Here is an 11,533-nt window from a genome sequence, read left to right as displayed (position 1 = left end):
TATATATATATATATATATACACACACACACAGTATATGTGTGTGTTGAAAAGCAGCTAAATGTGTGTCAAGTGGAGTGGTCTAGCTAGTGCCCATGGGAGATGCACAAGGGTATTTGGCTTATGTGTTGCGTGCTATTGATTTGCTAGAGAAAACAAATGTGATAGCTGTTGATAAGCCACAGCAGCATTTGACTGAATGAAAAGCTAACAGTAAGCCAGTAGCTAAACCTTTACGTGGCATGAGCCCCAAACTGAAGTAGCTGCTTTCCACCAGCCTATATGGGGCCTTCCAACCTTTTTTGTGCGAGCGAGGTCAGGTCCGTGTCAATTACTGTGGCTTATTCTTCTTTAAACACTCACCCCTATTAACGGCACATTTCAATTTAGTGGAAGGTGTCATCAAATAGGAAGCAGTGTTGACAAGGCGGCAGCCTTTCAGTGTCTATATCCAAGCTGGCTTCATTAGCTAAGCAAGTAGAGAATGGTCAATACACTATATAAACTTTTACAGGGTTAGGGCTCTCAGGGACTCCAAGAAGCTATAAAAAGGTCTGAGCTGACACTACTGATTGATGAAGCCAACTTTGTCATCGCTTCCCTTTTTATACATCTACAGAGATCATGCATATCAAAATCAAAAGGGGCAGTATGTTTGACTGGACAGGCTTCAAAGTTTCTCACTTCACGTGGGTGGGTTTCTGACAGAGGGACAGCTTGTGTTTTGTCTGGTATGCTAAAGCATCATACAGTACTGTCCACACAATTAGTTAGCTTCGAAGAATGTGCTTTTAGATGTTTAAGTGAAAAAGCCGTGTCTTTCACGTGATTCAGCAATGCAATCATTTCAAGTTGCCACTGTGTTTTTATTGAATATTCTTATTACCTTTTGTTAACCTCCCAATATTATCAATGAAATTATCAAAAAACTGCATTAAGGTCACGGGTTATGAAGCCTGAATGGCCTGACTACACACAACAGATCTACTGTGTAGGTTCATTAAGCAAAGCTTCAAAGACATTCCTGGAATTGATCATGGAACTGCAAGTGATGTAATGTATGCTGTCCTGTTTATTTGCAGATTGTTAATGATAAGCAAAGACAGACTTGGTGGCACCACTCCTGAATGGAGGAGATTGTCTGGTGAGAGTCGTCAGCCCTAACACGACATGATAGGCAAAGGAAACATCACAAGATTAGTAAATTCAACTACTAGAATGACTCCAAACTTCATTATGGACATCCCGACACAAAGTGGAGGGGGAGATGTTCAATTGACAGCGTAATGACTTTCTAAATGCAAACCATTTACATCCAAGATTTAGGTGGGGCTAAAATTGATCCATTGAGGCTATATTGCCCCAAAAGGGTGCAGATTGTAAAATGCACTTTCCAGAATCACACGCGTGTTGTCAATTGATAGGAGGAATGATAAACTATTTACCTGTTGATCAATTGTCCCTGTCAGAGGACTATTTTAGTTAACTTAACCCTTGCTCTCATCAGTTTCTGTGCTGGCCAGTTATAGGTATTGATGAAAAACAATTTTAGTTAATTAGGGGATGTGCTTATTGATGGCAGCGCATTGACTACGGATTGACAAGGAAAATGGCATTGTGCTGGGGAGACATTTGTTCCCTTAGTTGTGGCTTTTCATCAACGGTGACTCAGGCTCGTGACGTAATTGTTACTACCACGCCGTGCAGGGCGAGGCAATTGAAAAGGGGGAAAAATGGCATGTTTTGCTTTTGATCCATTATCTAAATATGTCAATATTGATGCTAAAATGCTGCAGTTTTTAATCTATATAAACATTAAAAAGACCTGACACAAAGTTTAAAGAACAATCTGAATTGTTCATAAATTAATAGGCAACAAGTAATCTGATGTCACATTTATGAGTTCATAAGATATTTTGAAATTGTACACAAAATAAGTTAGACCTGAATTAGGACTTAACATCTTCTGTACATTCTAAATATTAAGATTACATGCATGTAGGTGTTTTATAATATATTTAGGTCAGAAATCACAAGTTGGTTTTATTCATATTCCTATTAAATAAGGAAGCCCACTACATGCTTGCTTAATGGTTTGTGTTCAAGTAAAACAAGCTATGCTCATTAACACCTGTAGTTGTAGAAGTAAGAGTAAGGACTGAACTGCTGCTTTTCAAAGGGACATTATATGCTGCATTATTAGAACAAAGCAGTCCAGTGCCATACACCACCTGTAGAGCATAATGCAGAAGATTTGTCTGCTCAACCCAATAAACAGCCGTCAGGCTTTCTCTGTAGCTACAAGCTGTGGGATCAAGATGCTCGTGGTAAATGCCTCAGATGTGGACCATGTGTCAAAAGCCTTTAGCTTGCCTTACCACTCGCCTACATGGGAGATAAGCATCTTTCCCCTCATATTCGGAGCACTGAGAATCTTACTGAAACCAGTTTTGCATGCTAAAAAGCAAACAATGGCAAAATCCTCAGGTTATTTGTCATCAAGTTAGCACAATGTTCCTGCTATGTTCATGAGAGGCATCAGTTAGAGACTATTTTGGGTTTAAGTCAAAAAGAATTCAGGGTTTGCAGTGGGCGGGGCTGTAATGTGGATATCTGCTGTCCATTTAGCTTCTCCACCATCAGCATCTGCTTTGTGCTGCTTTTACTTTACAGACTTTGCAAAGTTATAAGGTTTTACCAATGAGTCCAACCTCAAGACCCAGTGCTTTTAAGAGGAGATTGGTAGAAAGCAGTGCATTCCTCCACCAAGGGAATCTTGGGCTAGAAGGGGTTAGGGTGGCTTCTCTCTAGAGGTTAAGTGGGATAAGTGTGTGGCTCATGTCAACCCCACAACCCCCCAATAGTTTGTGGAAAATTTGCAATGGGGTCAGATTGGATTACTGTGTTTTGGTATTTACATGGAGACATAGGGCTTTGAAATGGAAAACCATAGGCGGAAAAGCAAGTGCCATGCAGTCTGAAAGGCTGGGTAAAAGAAACCAGCACTGATTTCCACTGACGGGACGGTTGAGTACATGTCTTTTATGTCTTTCTGCCCCACAATCAGACATTTTATTACTGAGCATGGTGATTGAGGTAAATGGATCAAGTGCAATACCAATCCTTAAAGTTAATCCATGGTAAGTACCATGATAGACGTTCAATAGGAAATGAGGAGGTTTCAGGCTTCGTGCTCACAGATGCAGCACATCATAGCTGTGACTGTTGCTTCAAGGGAGCTCCTTAATGCAGTTAAGGATTTTTTTTTTGCTGCACAGTTATGCTACATAAACTGCAGTACCCCATCCCTAAATGACCTTGTAAAAACTCTCTTAGGTGTCAGTTCCCCTCAAGGTAAGCCAGGCCTTCCTGGATTTGGGCCTCAGGTGGTCTGTCATTTTTTCCCTGTTCAACCTTGTTCCAGACCTGCTGGGATGAGTTCTCTGGGATATTTTGGGAAAAATACTCCAGCCACTCCCCATAGGTGCTGTGTGCAGGCCTGAGCCCATAATCCACCCTTTTCAGTGTGGATTTTGCTGCACCTCGTCCCACTAGTGTTTCTTTTCCTCTGTTGTGTAGAGCAGTAGCTAAAGAGTAAAAAAAGCATATACTTATGTATCAAGCATATTGTGTCACTTTTCAATGAAGTGGTAAAATGTGTACTGTAGTTTTTTAAGAGGTAACATAATAATTAGTCAGTTCAGAATATTTTGAGACCTCAAGGAAAAGAAAACTGACATTTTACTTTCCATGCAAATCGGTTTATTTCGCACATTAAATAACAAATCCAGTTTAGTATTTAGGTTTGCACTGTTAAATATAAGTATAAGCAGGTTTTTCTTTATTTAAGTTAAAAATAGGCACTTCCAAATTGACAATTGTGGAATTTATTGTCAGATTCCTCATAGTTCCATTAATTCTGTTTAATAGAAAAGAGTTCTAGATATATTGAAATGTCTCAACTCACATGTCTCTTACAGACCTCATTAATGATTTCCTTTTTCAAGCACACTGATAAATAAAAACAACAGGTGTGAAATGTTTATGATGTTCGCTTAAGGAGAACTGCGGGCTCTTAGAAAGCTTTGAGGTCTGACACAAATGTTCCTGTAAGTTGCGGGCTACTTTTTTTCCTGCTCCTGCTGAAACTTGACCTCCTGTTTCTGGGTGAATTAACGGTTTTGTCAGTAGCGAGAACAACAATTTGAAGTGTATGCGGCAAGCTCAAGCGGCGGCAAAATTGAGTGCGGTCAATTGAATCTCCCACATGCTTCTCTCTGCGACGGATGGGATCCCTCTGTTAACTGTTGAAGCCATAATACCTTGTAAATGTTTGCGTAAAACTCCACTGGGTATGAAGCCCTGCGTAAAGTTGTTTGGAGTTGTTTTTTCTTTATCAGACATTTCTTTACTAAATTAGAACATAAAAATACGATTTTTCTAAAATTACATTTATCTTCTTGCATATTATTTCACAAATATATATTTTTAGGAGTAGAAAGCAGCTTACTTTGCATCCGTTTAGTCAAATGCAAAGTGAAAGTATTATTAGGCCTATATGCATTGTTTTGGACTACTCAGAATGTGAACAGGCGCATTTGAATCATGTTTAAACTTGTGTGTTTAGGCAGATTAAGTTGTGTCTTTTGTTTTGTGGGGTATAATGTAGCCACTGATTGTGTGCGTCAACAGGTTCATTTGGCTTGGTGCACACTTGCCATGTGAGCGTGTGCTGCTGGCTTATATATGTGAATTGAAAAGCCTACTGTACCGTATATAGTTATAGCCTAATAGTCTATTAGGTTTGGCATAACACTACCAGTTTACCATCTTAGTCTGCTATATCCGCCGACGTGGAATAAAACAAGCCTTTTCTTTCTTTTGATCTTAGGAGTTTAATGTGATTGAAGTTAGACAGTTTCGGAGCCACCTTTTTGTCTTTCTTTTTTTTACTAGCTGTTTGCCTTTTCTGCTTTTTCATGTTCAAATTGCAAGTCGCCAGAGACTTGTGGCATTTAAAATTCGAGACTGGCCGTATTTACTAAGTTGGACAATACACGAAAACCACATGAAAATCAAAACGAGTAGGATGCGGTTAGGAACTGTGCTTTCATTTATTGAAGTCCCTACAGATGTTTTGCATAAAGACGCTTTTTGGAGTAATGAGGGGGAGTATTTGAACGTAAGCTGAACCTGGTTGGCTTAACTTGTGTATGGTTCTACAGTAACCTCAAATAAGCACGAAGGAGGCTGAATCTGTGCAACGGTTACACAAAGTAGCCTGTAGGAAAAACATGTGACTGTTCCCTGTTTACTGGGGGAAGTGTTGAATTGACGGTCATTTGTGGTTATGGCCACATTTCCTAACTTTATTTTAGCCTATTGTAACTTGTGGAGTAGAACAAAGAGCCTATTGCAACAAGAGGTTTGCAGCCATGTAAAGAAGTTACAAATGATCGTGTAAAGTGATAAAAAAAAACTACAACGAATGTCAACACCTGTTGATTTGACTTCTGTATATGACGCCCTTTATAGAAGTAAAAGTTCATATGATGATGATATACTGAGATTGAACCACTCAGCTTTTTTTTCTCTTCATTTTTGTGCATCCGCGCTGAAATACAACAATCATCCCACTGCACACACCGTGAGGACACAGGCACCAACCACCCAACCAACCAACCAATTAAAATCCGATTAGGAAACATCTTAGTTTTCCAACCGAGGGCAGTGAAAAAGTCTGTAACCTTTCCTCGCTGAGGTCACCCACCTAATAAGATCCATTGCCTATAGTGAAGCTGCAGACCTTCACAAATGTTCCTGGCGACCGACTGTGGCCCCGGAGACCTTTGGCATACATGGCAGTTTAATTGGTCACTGTATTTTAGAATAAGGTGGGATTCCAGTTAATTAGTGGAGAAGTGAACACGGTTGAACATTATATGATTTGCTCCCGGCCCCTGGTTTGTTAGTGCGGATTTGGCGTGGATCAGCTTTTGTGCTCGACAAATGAGAAGTGAGTAGCGTGGTGCCGACGCAGAGTGTCGTTTTGTGGACTGGCGACAGTCTCGATTCATGGGAAAAACTTAAAGGAGACCCGCGTTATCACAGGACCTCATTATCTCATGTCACCAACCATCTTTTGCGAACAGTCACTAATCAAGAGTGGCACAGACCTACTTTGCAGAACTTTGGCATAATAGCCGCCTCTCTCTCTTACTCTCCACACACATACACACAGATATTCAAACACCTCTTCCAGGTACACTTATTTAATATTCCCTTTACACAACTATATTGTATTATAAACCTCTCTACTTCAGATACACGAGTGCGTAAAACGTATACTGTTATGGAACCTTCCACTCTACTTTAATTTTGAGAACCTTATAATAAGTGTCTTTAGGTAAATTAACTATGAATTTATTTTCTCATTAAGCATGTTTTAATTCTCTTTTCTCAGAATTGACAAATTTAAATTAATTTTTTTCCCCCCTAGACTTACAACGCTGTCTCTTCCCGGGGCATGACAATGACAACTGCCCCGGGGTTGTTCTCTCTTTCTGTACACTGGACCAGAGAGGTGGTCCATTTACTTGGCCATAAACCATTTATTTACCTTCAGGTGAGTGTCGCGGAGAGTGCAGGGTAAAGATTGCAGCAAAGATTTACACCTGTCTCTCTGCTCAAATAGAGAAGCCAATAGCCTACAGAGATGGTCACTGGAGCCAGCTTGTCTGGGGCTCTGCTAGACAGCCCACTCCTCCTCCTCCTCCTCCTCCTCCTCCCCCTCCACCACCGTGGATTAAACAGCATCATAAAAAATGACCATCAACGCGCACACTGTAAACAGATTATTCTGCTCGGCGCCCGGCGCTCATACTCAGCGCTGAAAACGCGTCCAGCGGCAATGTGTTGCAGCAGCGGGGGTGGCTCTGCTTGGTCATGCTTTTTCAAGCCATTTAACACGCACTTCTCTGGACACTTCCCGGTCATGTAAATACTGGCGAGCGTTTGATGTCATGGCTGCGGCTTTGGGAGACTCTTGGGAGGCTGCTGAGGACATTTGTTACAAGATGAAGAGTCACATTTCTCCGCAGACCTCCTCTCAGACCTCCTCAGGACTTGCAGCAGGACAGCTTGTTTAATGGATCTTTATCTATTTAACGATACACTTTGAGCTGTGATAATTTAGAAAGCTTAATTAGAACAACATCTCACATGTCCTGCCTAAGCACACAATTGATGTCTCTATGACCTACACCATAAATACACATATGGATACTTATATATATATATATATATATATATATATATATATATATATATATATATATATATATATATATATAAACTTCTTTTGACCCCTGTTTTACCTGTTACCACGTTCCTTCTCATAACTGATGAGGGTTGTAGGACACTCTGCTACCATGACTATGTATGGGTGTTACATGTCGAAGTATCCTTACGCTTTTCTGTCATTTTTTCTGAAGTAATGTGCATTCTGCTCTTAAACCTAGTGAAATCCATTAATCACATTGGAGCACAGGCAGTGTCCTTAGTGCATTAGGTCTTGGTAATCAGCCTGGCGATCTCAATTTTTAGTCCTGTCCTCCAGCATTCTCTACAGCGCTTTTAGGCACAATCTTGCAATTCTTTATTTATCTGTACTTTTTTCTACATATATTGTCATTTGTGTCACATCATCTGATTGTTCAGTGGTTGTTAAAATGCAGGAAACGACAGTTATTGAATGCTATAGATGTCAAAAGGTTACACCTCAGTTCCAGCCTCTCTCTCTCTCTCTCTCTCTCTCTCTCTCTCTCTCTCTCTCTCTCTTTCTTTCTCTCTCTCTCTTACACACACATATTGATACACAATTTAAATGAACACACTTGCACATCACTTCACTTGTCACTTCTTTGACCCGAAAACAGGCAGGGTGTCCAGTGGTTAGTGAATTGCGTGTCCTATTGAAGAGAATAACCTCACTTGGTGTGAGAGTGGCACTGTGGAGATCCTGCCGGATTTCTGCAAATGAAAGTCTTAACATGCAGGGAGTTCTAAATCAAGTCCGCAATTACTCAAGTCATCAGGTTGTCAGCACACATGGCCTCTAGAATATCCTGGATTTTACAGTTTTCTTCTTTCTTCAGTTGTCTTACGTTGTTAATCTGCTGCTGTGCACTGCACGCTCCTTTCCAGTGATCTGAGTTTTTTTCAGTGAGGATGCTGACTTACTGATAGCAGAAACGTTTGTCTATACATTTTTATTGAAATATGGGCCAAGACACAAAATGGGTCATGGGCCCCCTTTTAGTGGCTCTTTGTGTGACAATGTGAGAGCGTTTCAATGAGCCTGGGTCACAGGGCCAGAGTGATTTTAGTCAAATTAGGTCTGGAGCGTACAAAAGCACCCATATGCCATGGAAACTAACATTATATCCCAACATTATATATATATATTTATTTTAGACAATGTCACCCGGACATTAAATAACATTTAAAAGTGTCCCCTTTATGTTTATGGCAATGGTTTGCATAAGCACAATCCCAGTTTAAGCACACTAAATAAGCCTGATTGATTATTTGCTGAGTGAGCAGGCATAGATCACAATTATTAGCCCCCTCTGCTAATGGAGCAGCTTTTTGCTTTAAACAATACATAGACGTCTCTAGTGGTAAATTATCCTGAGAGAACCCAACTTGTTTTTTTGTTGTGGGGTTTTAAATAAGGTTTACATTATTTTATCAACATAGATGCATCCTGTGGTTGCAGATTCCATTTACAACTAGCAGTCCCTCATCATTTTTTATGTCTTTCATTGACTCATTCAAACATTCAACTCAGCCTTTGACATGTGTATGTTATTCTGGAGGGGGGCGCAATGGCATACGTGCAACTTGGAAATTATAATAGGAAGCTTTCCATCTAGTGCAGCCATAAGGGAATAAAGAGAGGGAGACAGCAGGAGCAAATCGAGAGCGGTGGTTTCCAAAATGGCTCGGCCATTGACAATAGCCAGGCCCCTCTGCCCGTCTCTTTTTCTTTCACTGCTGCAGACTATAAAAATTAACATAAGAAATTGGGCAGAGAAAATTACCAAATGAGATATATATTCTGATTTGAACCAATCATTGGGATTTAAATCTGGCAGGAGAAATATCCATGGTAACTGGATTTCTAGTTATCTGATTTTGTGTGACTTGTGATGTGTGACTTGTGATTGTGACTTTTTTATTGTCTTTTATCATTGCTAAAAATAACAGGGGTTGGGGGGTCCTACGATATCAGCACGTTTGACAACCACTGCTTCTTCCCCGTGGAATCCCTGATGTTCCTGTTGTTGGGAATAGATACACTGAAGGTTTTCATATTTATTCCAGAAGATAGCATTTAAAAACAATACATCAGTCTCACATTTAAAGGAGGCACTGACAGGCTGACAGAGCTTTGGGACAATTCCAAAAAAATAGGTGTTTACAAAAGGCACAGAACATAACATATAAAGAGTTAACAATTTCAATTTGTCATGCTTAAACATAAAATTCTATAAAATGTTTGTTTTAAATCTGATAGATTTTTCTGGCTATTGAAATACTACACAAGTGATGTGGCAGAAGTATTCCCAATTGTATTTATGTCACTTTATTACTATAACCACACTTTCACTATCAGTAGTTTTAAGAGTATTGTATAGATTTTGTGTGCAGCACTTCAATGTTTCATCATTCCTTTAATATATGGCAGAGTCAGTGAGCAGCCCTACATATTCTCTCATCCGTCAAGGACGGGAAGATTTTTTTCAATAAATAATTCACCACTGATAGCCAGCCCTAATGCCTACATGAACAAAACTCTCAGTTACAGCCATCTTGGGAGTAAGCCAGTCCAAGAGCGTACTTAATAAACAAATACAGGGTCTGACAAGCTCTGGTTTCACTGATGTCTTTCCGAGAGGAAAGTATTTGAAGACGGTCGGTGAAACAACATCCTTTCTGTGGGTGAAGGTTTGGGGTCAGGTGTGGGTTTTTGCTGCAAGAGCTAGTCATCCCGTTGCATTGTCACGGCTAATACTCTGTATAGATTTACTGTCCATTTTACACAGGGCATAATTTAAGTTTTTATTTAGAATTATCTGACATTTATGTTCTAAAGTTTTATGATCTTGCACCCTTTAGTGGGACTTCAGTGTCGAAGGACAAATCAATAGAATAAATAAGCAAATGAATAAATAAATCCCTTTATGAACATAGGTATATCTCTCTCTACTGTGCATATAAACAGGCGTTTTGAGCATGTCTTCCTTTGTGTCTACTTCTAGGACCAGGGCTGAGGCAGTTTCACAGTCTTACTTTGACCACATGTTCGCCGGGACTAGAAACATGATCCAGACATGATTCCCCTAACCCAGCCCTTAGGGTGAAATGTGTGTGTGCCTGTGCAACATCTTCTCACGGAAATGTCTTGTCAGACATTACGAACCGAAACAGCCTCATTTTTTGTAGCATTGCAATTAAATTATATTTTCACATTATATTTAGGGACACAATTGGGTGCCCTTTTAATTTGCTCAGTTTGGAAGGTAAAGTTTGGCACATCCTGATTAAGCCAACATGGCCCACTCTTTTTGGTTTGTTAAAGACAGTTATTTTTGTACAAATTTCCGGTGTGAGCAGGCCATGTGTGTGTATTTGTAAGCATGCGCAATTAGGTGTATATATCTAACTGGACATGGTTATTTAGCCCATCTGTGTGTCTGCTGCAAGACTCCCTACATGAAATACTCAAGGTCCGGTGAAAATTGATCTGCTGATCTGAATTCTGTTTTTCTCTCTCCCTCTCTGACCAGATCCCTGTGGAGCTGCCTCGAAGAGGGATCCTAATATCACATATCAGTTAGATGACCAAGTTCAGGGCCTGCATGACTGCTGCAGCACAGCGCCGGAGCTTGCATCAGTGGAATACTGTTGGGGATACATCGGACCACACCCATATACTGATAGACCCTCTGATTGGATATCACATGGATGTCTTGACCACTACCATGGCTTTCATGCAAATTGATGAAGGTAATTGTAGCCCCTTAAGTGAAATTTAATTTGCGTTAAGAGCTCCTGCTACTTTTTGTTAATGTAAAATGGTTTTGATTAATAGTGGGAGTCCATGGAGAAATATTATCAAGTGCAACAGTTTAATGTATCTCTAACGCTAAATTAGTGGTGCTGCTGTGTGTCATCTGAGTTGATTGCCAAGCTTTAAGGCAAGAAATAGTTCTGATACATACTTCCCACTCAAAATACACATTCATATGTATTTACAGTAATTACTTATTAGGCTCCATATCAACTGCCACCAACACCTTCCTAATGTAATGTTCCTGTAATTTTTTCCGTGCTTTAGAACAGGGAGAAATATACCAAGAAGATACACCATACATTCATAACACACTTTAAGCCAAAACACGCACGCACGCACACACGCATGCACTGTCTCACACACACACACACACACACACACACACACACACACA

General features: G+C 40.1%; 1 long non-coding RNA gene across 2 annotated transcripts in view; it reads left to right on the top strand.

Annotated features, from left to right (window-relative positions):
- LOC116704294 (uncharacterized) overlaps positions 1-11,533 on the top strand; it is a 125,303-nt gene that overhangs the window by 77,856 nt on the left and 35,914 nt on the right. For both annotated transcript variants that reach the window (XR_004335647.1, XR_004335646.1), the window contains one exon: positions 10,853-11,072. This is a non-coding gene — a long non-coding RNA (uncharacterized LOC116704294). The remainder of the gene's footprint in view (positions 1-10,852; positions 11,073-11,533) is intronic.

Source organism: Etheostoma spectabile, chromosome 16 (genome assembly GCF_008692095.1).
Source record: "Etheostoma spectabile isolate EspeVRDwgs_2016 chromosome 16, UIUC_Espe_1.0, whole genome shotgun sequence".
NCBI classification, from domain to species: Eukaryota; Metazoa; Chordata; class Actinopteri; order Perciformes; family Percidae; genus Etheostoma; species Etheostoma spectabile.
The sequence above is the reverse complement of the archived record's forward strand: the minus strand, read 5'-3'. Positions and strand labels throughout refer to the sequence as shown.